Below are 14632 nucleotides of genomic sequence, written 5' to 3'. Positions count from 1 at the left end.
CAATCTTCTCTTCCATAATTCACATGAAGCTAAAATGAAATGTTCAAAGGAAACAAGTTCATAATACAATATTCAACAAGTTAAACATGACACATGAACTGAGAAAATAGAAAAGGAAATATTCACTACAAGGGAAAAAAAATGCACAAGATAGTAGAATGAAAAGAAGAGGTAAAACTAATATTTATATTCATGAAAGGTATGAAATGAAATACAATTGCAAAGCATTAAGCTACTACAAGTGAAACAGAGAAGAACCCATAAAATATACAAAGAACTTCCTTTAAAGAGTTCAAGCATAACTCAAATACAACTTTAAGTTCAAATCCCAACGATAGTGGAGTTAATTTGAATAGGAGAGAAATAAATAAATATCATTATAAAATTCGATCTTTTTGTGCAGGTTACTCTTGGAAGTGATGATAAAATCCAAAAAGAATGCATCCAATAAATAAAGAAGTGACGAGAAAAATAAAAAAGGAATGCATCCAACAAATGAAAGGTTAACTTTGACATATCTTATCCCTGCAAGCAATAAGAGGGCATGGATATGCATCAAGGTCATGAATACAAGGCCCAAAAAGTCTCTTTGCATTAAAGAATCATCCATGAAACATGTTGTGGTCGCAAGAAACTATATTGTGTTGTAAACAAAAAATTAGGATTGGATAACATGAAGTATTAACCTACTTGCACACACCTATAAGGTTGACTCGTTGACCATAGCCATTCCACAAGAACCTCCAAAAATATGTTAGAAAAATGCAAAAGAAACCTTGTCTTTTGATCATAACAAACATGCAAAACATAAAACCTTGACAAACATGGCACTTGCATGGACTCACAAAACTTGTTGATAGAAAAAAGCCTTAAAATATGATAGTTGACAGTAGAAGAAAATAGGGGAAGTGATAACAGAAAATGGTAAAAACCTACCATGTGGCATAGTTCTAGGCCTTAAAACCTAGGAAAATGTTGCATTACCACCCCTTGAATGAAATGGAGATACATGGTAGAAGAACATGTGAGAAGGGATAACACAAAATATCAACACCCTACCATGTGGAATAATCTTTTTAATCACTCAAAATATGCACGATGAGAAAGCTAGGACACATGGAAAAAACATGACCCTTCAACCCTAGGAAAACATTGCTTTACCATCACTTGAATGTAATGGAGACATGTGGAAGAGCATTGGATTTTTCCGCTTCACAAGGGGTAAAAAGGGAACCTTGCAAAATAGAGAAACATACATAACAAGACGGTTAGTTGTAAACTTGACATGTTAACCCAGCGTGATAGATTTCAACCCATCAAAAATTTATCATATCAGTTATCTGTGATGGGTTGAATGGGGGAAAAATAGCCAACATTTTTGGTGACTCAATGGATTCTTTCATGCTAAGCATAAAATTGGTAGCCTTAAGCAATTCATTATGAATGGAGTTACCAGCAAAGAATGACACATTAACTCACCGATAATTTCACAAAATCTATAACCTTTATAACCAAAAAAGTCTAAAACTTTCTATATCTATGAGGGAATAGATGTGTACATGCACATTTTGGAAATCTACAAGAACCTCATTCTACTATTTACACAAAGAAATTAAACAAATCAATTAACTGGCTTGTTGAATTAGGTACTCATCCTTACAAGTTTTTTGTTCCTTTCATGCATTTGGGAAACTAGATAGAGAAACAAGAATGGCATGCATACTATTGCAATTTCAATTACCTTCCCAATGCTGAGAAAAATAAAGTTCTCAAGCATTGGGACATTGTCATTTTGAGCAAGAAAAATTTACCCCTCTTTTTGAAACTTTCCCCCATGCTCTAAAATAAGCATGACTGAGTGAAGCATTATAATTTGTTGCAGAGCTAGATGCCTTATGGGTCATCCTCTTAATGGTATTGGGTCTAAGAAATCAACCTTGACCATTCTATTGTGCTCTGTATTTATGGTATCTTGCTAGTCTAAAAGTGGATCCTCATTTATTTGTGAAGATATTATCTAGTACACTTCTTTCTCATGTTTCTCATGACCCATCTCCTTTGGAGCTACTGGTATGGTACGAATCTCCACTTTTTGTTACATTGTAACTCACAATATTTTGATGAATGAGTGTTTCTTGATGTCTATGGATGAGTAAAATATTTCCAGCTCATCCCAAAAATTCTCTTCATCAAATTCATCTTGCTTTTTTTTAGTAATATACATAGATTGAGGGGAAACCTCATGCATATCAACATGTTCTTCCTCAAGAACAAATCTATCTTTGGGGTTCTCTATCTCATCCTATGTATCATGGAGGACTTCCTTTTGAAACATTTGGTTTTCTTCTTCTTCTTCTTGCAGAAAAAAGTATAATTTTTTTAAAGGCTTAAAAGTCAATATGTGTTCTTCAAGAGAAGGAATAATTTCTTCTTCTTCTTCTTCCTTCATAAAAGAGGGAAACTCTTCAAATAAGTAGACTAGGTCCTCTTCCTTATGCTTAATCTCCAACTATTTTTTCTCTTTAGGAGTAGGTGAAGGATCACAAATATCAAACTCTTGTACAATGGAGGGGGTTTATTGAAGTTAGGAGTGACATATCTTGGAGAAAGGGTAGCCTCTACTTTTTCTAAAAATGGGCTATCTTGAGCCTCATTTCCTCTTCCTTTACTTCAACAACTTGCCTAGAAAGTTTCTCCTCAAAATTATCTATTGTCTCTCCCTCTCCTTATCTTCTTGAATATAGGACTAGTATGTCATTTCCTCCCATTTTTTTATCTATCTCTTGTTTCCTCTCAATTTCATCAAGTTGCCTTTCATAGGCCAACAATCACTCACTTTGTTCATGAAACCTCGTGTCCATTTACCTACTCCTTTCATGAATCTTCATGTCAATATTCTCATAGTGTTCATCAAACTTCTAGTTAATCTACTTTTTGAATTCCAACATCATGTCTTCAAGCCTTTCGTGTGGGGATGTTGGGATTGGTGGAGAAGGGGTGGGAAGGTAGTCATAATTTTGGACATATTGGACATTTGGTATTGCAAATTAAGTTGGGCCATAATCTATTTGAGGTTGAGATTGACATTGAGAGTATGGGGGTTAAGGAATAACATTTTCATGATATGGGGGAGGATGGGGGAGGAGAGGGGGGTGGGGGGTTAGTTATCAATTCTATGAAATGGGTTCGTGATTAGGACTTCATAAAAGATGCAAATTCCTAGATAATATTGAAAATCACAAAAGATAAAGAATGATCTTTACATGCTAGCACTTGGTCTATTTGAAATTGATACATTTGCACTTAGATTCATCATGGTGTTTGATGAAGTACCTCCAAAGGTTGTTGGCATTGAGAACAACACCCAAATTCTCAATGAATAAAGATTGAATTGCCTACTAATGGACTTATGTAGTTGAATTTGTGTCCCATTGGGCATGCCAAAAATTATTGACATAAAAGTCTACACCCATGCCTAACATGTTATCCTTGGGTGATCTCACGTAACATGAAAACAACCTCCAAGTGTGGGAATTATTCTCTAAGGTTGAATGTCCAGAGAAGGTCGGCTCCCTTACAATCAATATGCACCTAAACTAAAAATTTGAGGGAAAAAGGGACAAGGATTCCATGAAAGTAAATGCTTAAAGGGAGAGGGGGTGATGCATTAGCTTGAAACATGGTAATGATCTCTACCTATATATGCACAAAACATGAATAAAGCATCCAAATACATAGATCTTGACTCCAATCTACTCTTTTAGAATTCACATGAAGATAAAACTAATAAAATGTTGAAAGCAAACAAGTTCACATTACAACATTCAACTGTAGGTTAAACACGACATACAAACTAAGAAAATAGAAATGAAAAAATCCACTACAAGGAAAATAAAATACACAAGATTGTAGAATGACAAGAAGAGGTAAAACTAATGTTTCTATTCATGAGTTTGGGCATAACTTGAATACAACTTGAAGTTCAAACCCCAACCACAATGGAGTTAATTTACAGAGGAAAGCAATAAATAAATATTAGAATAAAATCTAAGCTTTGTGTGTGACTTGCTCTTGGAAGTGATAGGAAAAGCCAAAAAGAGTGCATCCAACATATGGAAGCATGAGTATGATAGATCTTATCCCTGCAAACAATAAATAGGAATGAATATGCATTGGTGTCGTAAATATAAGGTCTAAAAAGTCACTTTGCATTAAAGAATCAACCTTAGAAACATGTGTGGCCGCAAGAAAATAGATTGTGTCATTGTCAAAAAATCAGGATAGGATAACACGAAGTGTAAACCCACCTATACACACCTATAAGGTTGACCCATTGATCGTCGTCATTTTGCAAGCACCTCCAAAAATCTATTGCAATAATGTGAAAGAAACCTTATCCATTGATCATAAAAAAAGATGCATGACATAAAACCTTGAGAAAAATGGCACTAACATGAGCCTATAACACTTGTTGATAAAAAAAATGCCTTTATATATGATAGGTGGCATGATTCCTCATAATAAATGGCAGAAGAAAATTCAAGAAAGGATGACATGAAATGTTAACACCTTGCCCCATGGCACAATTTTGGGCCTAAAAACTTGGGAAAATGATGCATTGCCACTGCTTGAGTGGAGTGGAGCCATGAGGAAGAAGAAAACATGGGAAGGGATAACATACAATCTTAACACCCTACCACATGACACAATCTCGTTAACCACTAAAAAAATGTATGATGTGAAAGCTAGGAAATGTGGCAACAATGCAAGCCTTTAACCCAAGGAAAATGTTGCATTACCACCACTTGAACAAGATGGAGACACATGGAAGAGCATTGGATTTCACCATTCACAAGGTGCAAAAAGAGAACCTTTTGAAATAGAGAAACAAGCATAACATGAAGGTTAGCTGCAAACTTGATGTGTTAACCCACTATGACAGGTTTCCACCCATTGAAAATTTCCCATGTTAGTTATTTGTGATGGATTAAATGGGGAAAAATAGCCAACATATCCCAACTATGCAATGTGCATCGATAAATTTTCTGTAGATGACTCTAGATGGATTAATTATGGAAAAATGTATGATACAAATTTTCAAAGTATGGTAGTCTCTTGCTTAGTATTCTATTCATAAATAAATAATGTCTTTTTAATATAATTTTGATTATAAGAGCTATCAGATTTCCACAATCCATCAATGCTGAGATTTGCTATCTGGATTTGATTGTGTGACCAATTTTTTACATCAACGTTTCGGATCACACTCCGTGATCCATCATCAGGATGCATACAAAAGAAGAGAAGGATAAAAGAGAAAGTTAGCAAACCAGACTTCAAATAAAAGGTAGGGGGTTGGGGGGAGAGAGGAGTTATCCTTCTCTTCTTTTGTATGCATCCTGATGATGGATCACAGAGTGTGATCCGAAACGTTGATGTAAAAAATTGGTCACACAATCAAATCCAGATAGCAAATCTCAGCATAATTTTGATTATTTATAAAATCCATAAAATAAGTGCATTTCATCCCATAGCACTATTCATTATTAATACTTCTATTAATTGGTGGTTATATCTTCCTTATGTACACTTAATTTGAGTCATGAGATTTATTTCAAGCTTGGAATGTTTTCTTATGTGGTGACCTCCATATCATATTTATAGTTTTAATCCACCCTCTAAATTTTTACTTTGTGAAGTCTTTAATGCATATGAGGTATTGGGGAAGATGGGATTTTTGTATTATCAAGGCATCACAAGACTAAGGTGGCCACCAAAGTCCTTAGCTTGAACCATAGTACTAAGTTACATAATTAGAATATTAACTTTATTTTATATTAGAAAAATGGAAATAATCCTTCCTAAGGAAAATAAGCTTGACTTTCAATATAAAACTAATATGTTAGAACTTCGATTTGAAGGTTTCAAAATGCTCATTATATGGAGAAAGAAGGTAGATGTTTCACCTTGACTCTCTTATTATTTAAAAATGTGAAATTGGCTTCTTGTGTTTATTTATTTATTTTAAATTAGATGTTTATCTTTAAATGAAACTTTGAATACATCTTATCAATTTAGAATTTTTTTTTGAAGTTGAATTTAATTCTTGCTAAGTAGTCTTGTGGAAATGCATAAATCGATACTTTTGTATGCACTTATGTCCACTTGTATGTCTTGTATGATGATGTACTCTTTTTCCTTTTGTATATTTTATTATGTTTTCCATGTATATTATTTGTGTGTTGGATGATGTCAAATATGCAAGAAACAAAGAAGGATAAATATTTGTTCAAATTTATTTTTTGGTAGATGACTAAAAGTTGTTTTGTCAAAAACTTGTTTAGGAATTTTTTATTTATTCTATAGCTTCTTTTATCATTATCTCTCAAACTCTCTACTATAGCATGCTTTTGTTACATTAACATTAGGGTGTAGATATATCACATTGCACAAATTCCATTACTCCTACATATTTCAAATTTCTAAGGATCCTTAAGTAGAGATGAGTATACTTCATGTTAAGAAGGATTTTAGAGGAGAGTAAGGCTTTGTGGTTGGGTGGAAAATACTCTAACAATGTTACTGTCCATGGTGTTCTCAAGGGAGGAGATAGTACTTTGGGAGTTCCTATTAGGGCTTCTTTTAGTTTTGAACTCTATGTATATGATCTTGTATTCTAATGTAAATGAATTTACTCATTATGTTTTTCCTAGACTTTGGCTTACATACTTAGACACTATGTCAAAATCTAATATCATGGACCTCTATTCTTTTATATTTGAGTATGATCATGCCATACTAATTTATGCTTGTTTGTTTGTATTTTGTTTATTATGTTAATCTAATATTATCAAGGTACTTACAATGGAACATGGTCATAATATTTGATAAAAAAACATTATTTATGCATTTATTGTCTATATGGGGAGTACTACAAATGAAATTAATTAAAATTGAGAAACTAGGAATTGAAACCACTTTTCTATCAATTGTTTCCTTAAGAAAAAGCTAAGGTATTTAAAGGAAAATAAGTGACCATTAAAAGAGGAGAGAGTGTTGATAAAATTCTCATGTGAAGGATGAACATTAGATTCAAACAAGAATCAAAGAATATGATTAAAACATAAAGAAGGATAAGATGGAAAATCAACATTAGCGAGACACTATATTGAAACAAAATGCAGTTTAGACATCAATGAACCAAAGAATTTTGCTAAATTGAATACTATGTAAAGAGATACTTGGATATATATCACTTCATGTTGTGAATCCCCATTATAAGTAAATAACTCTAGATTTTCAGTCATTATAATAAGTGTGATAAAAAAAAAATCATTAAAAATAATTAAGAAGAGATTGGGTGGAAGAATGCATAAGAGTAGAATATGGTAGATTTGAAGACATTAAAAAAATTCTAAATGATAAATTTAGTGTCATTCAAAATAAATAGAGCATCATTGTTAAGTGACCCATGGTCTATTGGTGAATTTGAATAGATCATAAATCTAGAAGGGATCATGTCTCATTGAATGCAAAGCCTTGAGATTATAAAAAGCTAAAAATGTGATCAAATTTTATGGAATGGAGGTCCCTAATAATTGACACTATCAAGAAGTTAGACTATTTTTGCAACCAAAAAAGGGTTGTTTGCTATCAACAAAATAAATATTATTTAACTTGTGATTGGTTGAGCAAAAGAATTGCACACTAATTTTTTCTTGTTTGCTTCCCTTTTGATGTAATGAACTATTAGAATCATTTAAAAATTGTACAAAATGACATATGAAACTAATAAATGACAATGAAAAAAAAATTTAATCCACCATGTTGGATAATGTGGTTTTGGGTCTATAATTGACTTACAACATAAAAAAATTTTTGCAAATTCCCTTTTAAAAAAGAGTAAATCGGTCTTATGAATATGAGAATTTGTGTCATGGCTTAGGGAAGAGGACTTAGTAGTTGATTGAGTTATATAGATACTATCTATTATAGCTCCATAATAATCCTTAACAAGGAATTAAAGTTGTATGTAAGAGGATAAATGGATCATCTTCCCATAATCAATATGGTCAAGTCTCATGAAAAACTTGACCAATTCACACATTAGTATGCCACATGTCAACAATAGGTATCTCTCGCCCAACTTCAAGAAATATTTTTTTAATCTCTCACCCATATGACACATGTCCCAACTTTAATAAATTCAATGATTTCATCTAGAGGGACTGTTGGAAATATAAGAGGAGTAACTAATAGGGGAGAGGTGAATCAATTACCACTAAAATAAATCTCAGATCCCTTAGATGTCAGTACAAATCAATACTTTGTATAAACTAAATTTATGTTGTAACTCAGCAAACATGCATACACTCGGTTTACACTAACAAATGTTGTAACTTGGTAAATACTGAAATAACTCAGGTAACTGCTTAGCATGGAATCTATAAGATATTATCTATGATTGATCTTACTTAGCTTAGTTGCATACATATAAAAGAAATATCATGAACACAATTGACACCAAGATTTAACGTGGAAACCCAATTTGGGAAAAACCACCAATTGCAACTAATTATTGATTTTCACTCTTTTGAAGTGAACCCTGTTAGGAGCCAACCATGTTAAAGGTTACAAAACACACTATTAGGTGTGACCCTGTTAGATGATTTAATCACCTTATTAGGAGTGTCCTTGTTAGAGGTCTTTAGACAATTCAATTAGAAATGCTACCTTGTTAGAGGATTTACAAATAGCTATTAAGCCAACTTGGTTGAGAGATTTTGATTGCTGATACAATGATTAGAGACTAACAATGAGATGACTTGATTTCTGATGCAATTGAATTACTGATTACAAATCTCAATTTTGGCTTGTATACTTGATCCTTCCTGATCGAATGTATCTTTGCAGCTCAACAAGGATATTCTTCTTATCCTTCTAATTCACTTCCTCTAAGCATCATCAAATCTTCTAATCACTTCCGCTTATGTTCTCACTCAATTCCTCAACTTGACCTTATATTTATATCTTACACATTGTCAAGTTGACTTGAATACAAATTAGAATACTTAATATTCAACTTCTCAATCGGTTAGAACCAACCACTAAATGAAATGAACTCAATATGTCAAAATAAGAAAATCCTTTGGTAGCCAACCATGCTTGGTACACACTAACTCAAAAGAAATTTTCCTATGTTAACCAGTGAACTCGGTTAACACTTCATATTCACAAAGTTTCATTGGTAATCAAGTGAGCTCGATTAACATTGGTTCCATCCAACATTTTCTTCATTAACCAAGTGAGCTCGGTTAACACTCAACTTCTATTAATTTTCCTTTGATGACCAAGTGAATTCAGTAGACATTGTCTTTTGAATTAGGCAAACTTTGAAATGCTCGATAGACATAGGAAACTATCTTCATTGCCCAAGTGAGCTTAGCATACGCTGTCTAGTAATGATATGACATTTTTTGTAACATCAAAGACAATACACAATTAACCAATTGTTTCCAATAGGGACCAAATCCTTCACAAGAAAGTGATAATTTTATATTTTATTTGTGTTCTTCAAGGCATTTCATTTGTTAAAAAGGTGCACTCCCCCTGTTTTAGTTTACATCTACCTTGGAAAAGGACTTGTCCAAGCTCCACTCTTTTGTAGGCATCAAACTTATAGATGATTTTTTTGGTCACATTTGTATAGTCCTAAATTATTAGCACCCATAATTGGATGTTGTAGTATTAGGCCCCATTTTGGTGATTTTGAGCTATGAATTTTTGTTATGATTGATCCTAGTAACCCTTCTTTTCTTCCTCTATACATGTTCTCTCTCCCCAATCTGTGCATGAAATATGAGCCCAATTTTCTTGGGACACGTCACCAATGGAAAGCTATCCCTAAGGTTTTAGGCCCAAACTTTACTCAAGGCCCAATGTTAGAGTCCTCTTCTGAGGCTTTCAACTATGACCGCACTAGGATCAAATTTGAATCCTAAAATGAGAGAGTAAATTATAAAAGGTTATCCTCCCCCTCCAATTTTTTAGAGACAATTAAGTGCAAGCTATCTATCAAAAAAGATCAATAAATTAAGTGCAATTGAGGATTTGGATTCAAGATTTGAAAGCAAGCATCCAATTCAAGATATCTAAGTCCCAATTTTTTCAAGATCTATCAAGTCAAAGGAAATCATCTCCAATTGATGCAAGTTTATCTCCCATAATGACTAACCAGATATATTTTCAATCAAGCATGAAGATCCATTCATTCATCCTTTTGTCTCTCTCCTTCTTTATATGTGGTTATCAATAATATCTACATTCTAGATCTAAGAATGGCAATCATATATCTATGCATTTATAAGCCCATTCTTGATCCTACATCACAATCAATGGTCAACTCTTTGGATTTCAATATCCGATCATGAGGGTTTATGGAAGGTAGATTAACAAATTTGTCTTTTGACATTATTTCCTTTATCCAATTTCTATCATATTTCAAGCTTGATTTTTTAAACCCCTTTTTGCAACACTTTTACAATTTGTTGTGTCCAGTAATAGGTTATAGAGATGCAATTTCATATTTGGGTAACACAAGAACAATTCCAAGTTTTGTGAAAATTCATTTGAAAGAGTTGCAAACATGTCACCACTTTCACCCTGTTCCCAGGAATACATTGAATTTTGACTAATCCCTAGCATTTCTTTTTACTAATATTTCAAGAGTAATTGTGTTTTGTTTTCTAATTTTTATTTCCATCAAATTTGTCTCAATATCAAATTTTATCAGTTTTTAAAATCAGTTTTTAAATGAATTCTCTATTAGCTTTATTTAATCACTTAATAATTCTTACTTCATTCATTACATATCTTAGTGAAGGACAAGTTGTATTCTCCATGCTTGAGTCACATGTTGAGCTTATTTGGGATATTCTCTCTTCCTAATGTATAATAAATGAAATGAGGAGGTAATTCACTTTACACATTAGATGTTGCATTTCTCTCTCCATTTCTTTACTGCACAACATCTATGAGGCCTAGCTAGGGAATTTTCCTATATAAGCCCAAGAAAATTTTATTAAAAAAAGGTTTTAGAGAGTTCCATAAATGCTTCCTTAAGGAGGTGTTTTTCTTTAGAGTTCATTGCTCTCTTTTTTTGAAGAACAATTCAAAAATAGTAGTTGTATTATTCTTATGCCTTATCTTTATATTTAGATATCAATAGTGAAGACATATTAAACTATGCCTTATTTGCTTTCACTTTGTGTTTTATTTTCTTTTTTGTAAAAAAATTAAGCTCTGTGTCTTTCTAAAGGGACATAGTTATCATTTGTTATTTTTAAGATTTAATAATTCTATCATAGATGTGCAAGTAATTGAACCCTGTCATGTGCTCTTTTTATGTTTGTAATCTAAGTTATACAATGTCATCCTAATGGGAAAAACTCCCTTGAATAATCATTTTTAGTAGACATAGAAATAGCTCTTGCAAACTTTTAAGTGTAGAAATCAAAGCATTTTGCAGTATGTACATATTTGTCTGACTTTTGCATTTTGTTCTTTCTTCAAAAAAAGAAAAGTTTAGTGTTCTACGCCTTAAGTGGTGGGTTTCCTAATTCTTTGACTCCTTAGCTTGAGAGATTGAAGAGATTTTGAAAGTTATGGTGAGTCTCCTTGGATCAATTGTTTTCTTGCTTTCTCTTTTCAAGAGGAAAAATTTTAAGAGCCAACTTCTAAAATCTTGGAGGTTGTTTTACAAAGTGCATTGGGTTCCCTATATGCGATGCTTCTCAACTACCCTTTTTAGGAAAAAATATGTTAAGGATCAATGTGTTCCAGTAGTTGTGATAACACTTGTTGATTTAATACCTTTTTTTATATAGTATTGCAGTGATAGTTATGATTTTAAAGATGTTATTGGTGATAACTACTTATAATTGAATGAAATGTATCCCATATTTCTAAAAAGAAATGAACGATGCTATTACATATCAATACACCAATTAAATATAAATTAGTGCAAAACTATCTATCTCACTTTTTTTAGTTGTTTTGGATACCTTAGGAAAAAAAGTATGTTGATGTGACATCATATTTAATGATATGACCCTAAAACCTTAGTTATACATAGGGGACTTGCCAAGTTAACTGCTATAAAATAGAGGTGACTTGAAATTTTAACATAAGGTGCTTAACTATGAAATCTTTTCCTCTACATGATTTGAATCTACAACCTCTCTTAAACAACATTACATATGAGATGTTGACAAAATCAAATTCTTTATTTGATACAAAATGTGCATTCATGCCCTCCCCCACAAAGTAATAATTTGTGACCTCTCTTAAGTAACATGACATTAGAGGGGAAAGGCCCCAATAGTAGCCAAGGTACTAATAACCATTCACTTATTGTCATGTTTAGCTCCTATAAATTGTTCACTTTAATAGTTATTCATGTACCAATAATCGGTCAATTTTTAGCTTGTTCAATTCATGATTGGTCTATTTCTGCACCACCCCTCAACATTTGCGCAACAATACTCGAACAATTGTACTCCACCATAGACATTTGTCTACAAGTACTAGTGATTTTGAGTAGACGATTTTTGAACCATCTTCAAGCAGATATAAAATTACACTTTGAAATAACCAATTTTTTACCCTTTTTTGTGTGACAAAAACTTCAAATATGCATGATTCAAAAACTTAATTTTAAACCGTTAAATTATAGTAATAAAGAACAACAAAAAAGAAAGTCATCTAAATCTAATATATAATTAAAATAGCTATAGCCACTACTCTTTACCTTTCGTCGGACGCTGACAAATTCAAATTCGTTCTTCCGTACAAAATGGCGTTGGCTTTAATCTCCAGACAAAATGTACTAAAGAAAAAAAAAAAGTCAAACATGATTCTTTTTCAGATTCACAAAAACAAAGTGAAATTTTCTCAAAAAAATTGTTGTTTTTTATCACAAAATCTATAGATCATGAAGATCAAATCCTAAAAATTTCAAAAAAAATATTGTGTTTTCATTTTTTTGAAATTTAGTCAATGATGCAATTTGTAGAGAAGATAGCCATGTCCGTACAAAATGATGTGCTAAAGATTCAAACTTCGGATTTCCATTCTTATGAAATCAGCAGCAAACCTTATGATATATAAATATTTCAGATTTAAAATTCACCATTAAAAGCACATGGTGCCGTGGTGTAGTTGGTTATCACGTCAGTCTAACACACTGAAGGTCTCCGGTTCAAGTCCGGGCGGCGCCATTTTCTTATCTTCTCTTGGAATCCTAGCACAAACCTTTTCGATTATTTTGGAGAGAAATCTTATCTGTGACTAGTCGATTTAATGGCGGATGTTCAAATTTCTTATGCTCCTAGTCAGGATTATTACCCCAATTTCAGAAGAGGGATTTTAAAGTTTCAAAGGATTTCAATGAAAAGAAGCTGAGGTTTCTGAAGATGAAGACGAAGACTTGGAGTTGGCCCAAAAAACGTCTAAAATGGTACCCCGCCCCAAAATCAAATCTTGTGGCGGATTTCAATAGAAAAGAAGATAAAGATTTTAACAAATTGCAATGTTGTACATTGTAACATTTACATTACATTTTCAGCCCTTTGTCTTAATTTGTGATGTTTAAGTCTCGTCTCATAATAATCTCATTTCAGTTATTCACATGGTAGTTAAAACAGCTAATCAAAATATAAATCACATCATTTACAAAAATATTGACTTAATATTATGGGTTAACAATGCTTAGGGTGTGTTTTACCTTCTTATTTAGGTTCAACTACAAAGCATATTGGTGTCAAGTTCCGGTTATTTTCTTTGTGATCATTGGAAGTTGGCTTAATTTGAAAAATACCTTGAGAATCCTATATAAGAACATTATTCTAATTCATTTTCACATCATCTCACAATCATAACCATCCAAGAAACATTCGAGGTGACATTAAATAGCACCATATTCTTCAAATCCAAGCATTGTAGCAAAGTCAAAACAACCTTATGATCGCATGCATTTGTGATTGATTTCTTTTATGATCTCTCAACTCATGTTATTGCATCAAAACTTGTGCTAACGTTCAAAGAGCATTACATCAAGGATCTTGATTCTCAATTTTCCATTTTCATTTGCATCCAACATTTATAGGTTGATATTGTCCCATGTGAAGCTTACCTTCCATTTTGAACTTGGATTTGAATCACATGTTTTTTTTTTCTTTCTCCTCTTTTAAGATCTATATCAGCAATCTACATGTCACTTTTGTAATTTCCCATGTATGTCTAAAACCCTCATTTTATCACCTTTGGCCCTAGGCATTCCCTTTACATATTTTTAGTATCATTTCCAACTAAAACAATTAGCGTTGAGATTTTATGCTTGAATCTTTGAGCCAAGTGGATCCATTCTCCTTCAATATAGTTAAAGTGAATATATGCCTTGTTTCTTAGTTTGCATACATAAACTATTGAACCCTATTTTTGTACATTACATTTACATATCATTGACCGTTGGTCAAGCATTAGACCACACAAGGTAGCCCTTAATTAACCCGCTAGAATAATGGCATCAAAAGGTGCTTAAAAGATGTCCAATTTCAACTTGAATGTGCAACCT

The 14632-nt window shown here is 32.5% G+C and overlaps 1 non-coding gene across 1 annotated transcript; it reads left to right on the top strand.

Moving 5' to 3' along the window:
* The first annotated feature begins 13203 nt into the window (after positions 1 to 13203).
* TRNAV-AAC (transfer RNA valine (anticodon AAC)) lies at positions 13204 to 13277 on the top strand. The gene has a single exon. It is a non-coding gene; the product is annotated as a tRNA-Val (tRNA).
* The last annotated feature ends 1355 nt before the right edge of the window (positions 13278 to 14632 follow it).

Source organism: Cupressus sempervirens, chromosome 10 (genome assembly GCF_028749045.1).
Source record: "Cupressus sempervirens isolate cs-2001-9-10 chromosome 10, ASM2874904v1, whole genome shotgun sequence".
Lineage (NCBI taxonomy): Eukaryota > Viridiplantae > Streptophyta > Pinopsida > Cupressales > Cupressaceae > Cupressus > Cupressus sempervirens.
This window is presented reverse-complemented; position numbering and strand designations above follow the sequence as displayed.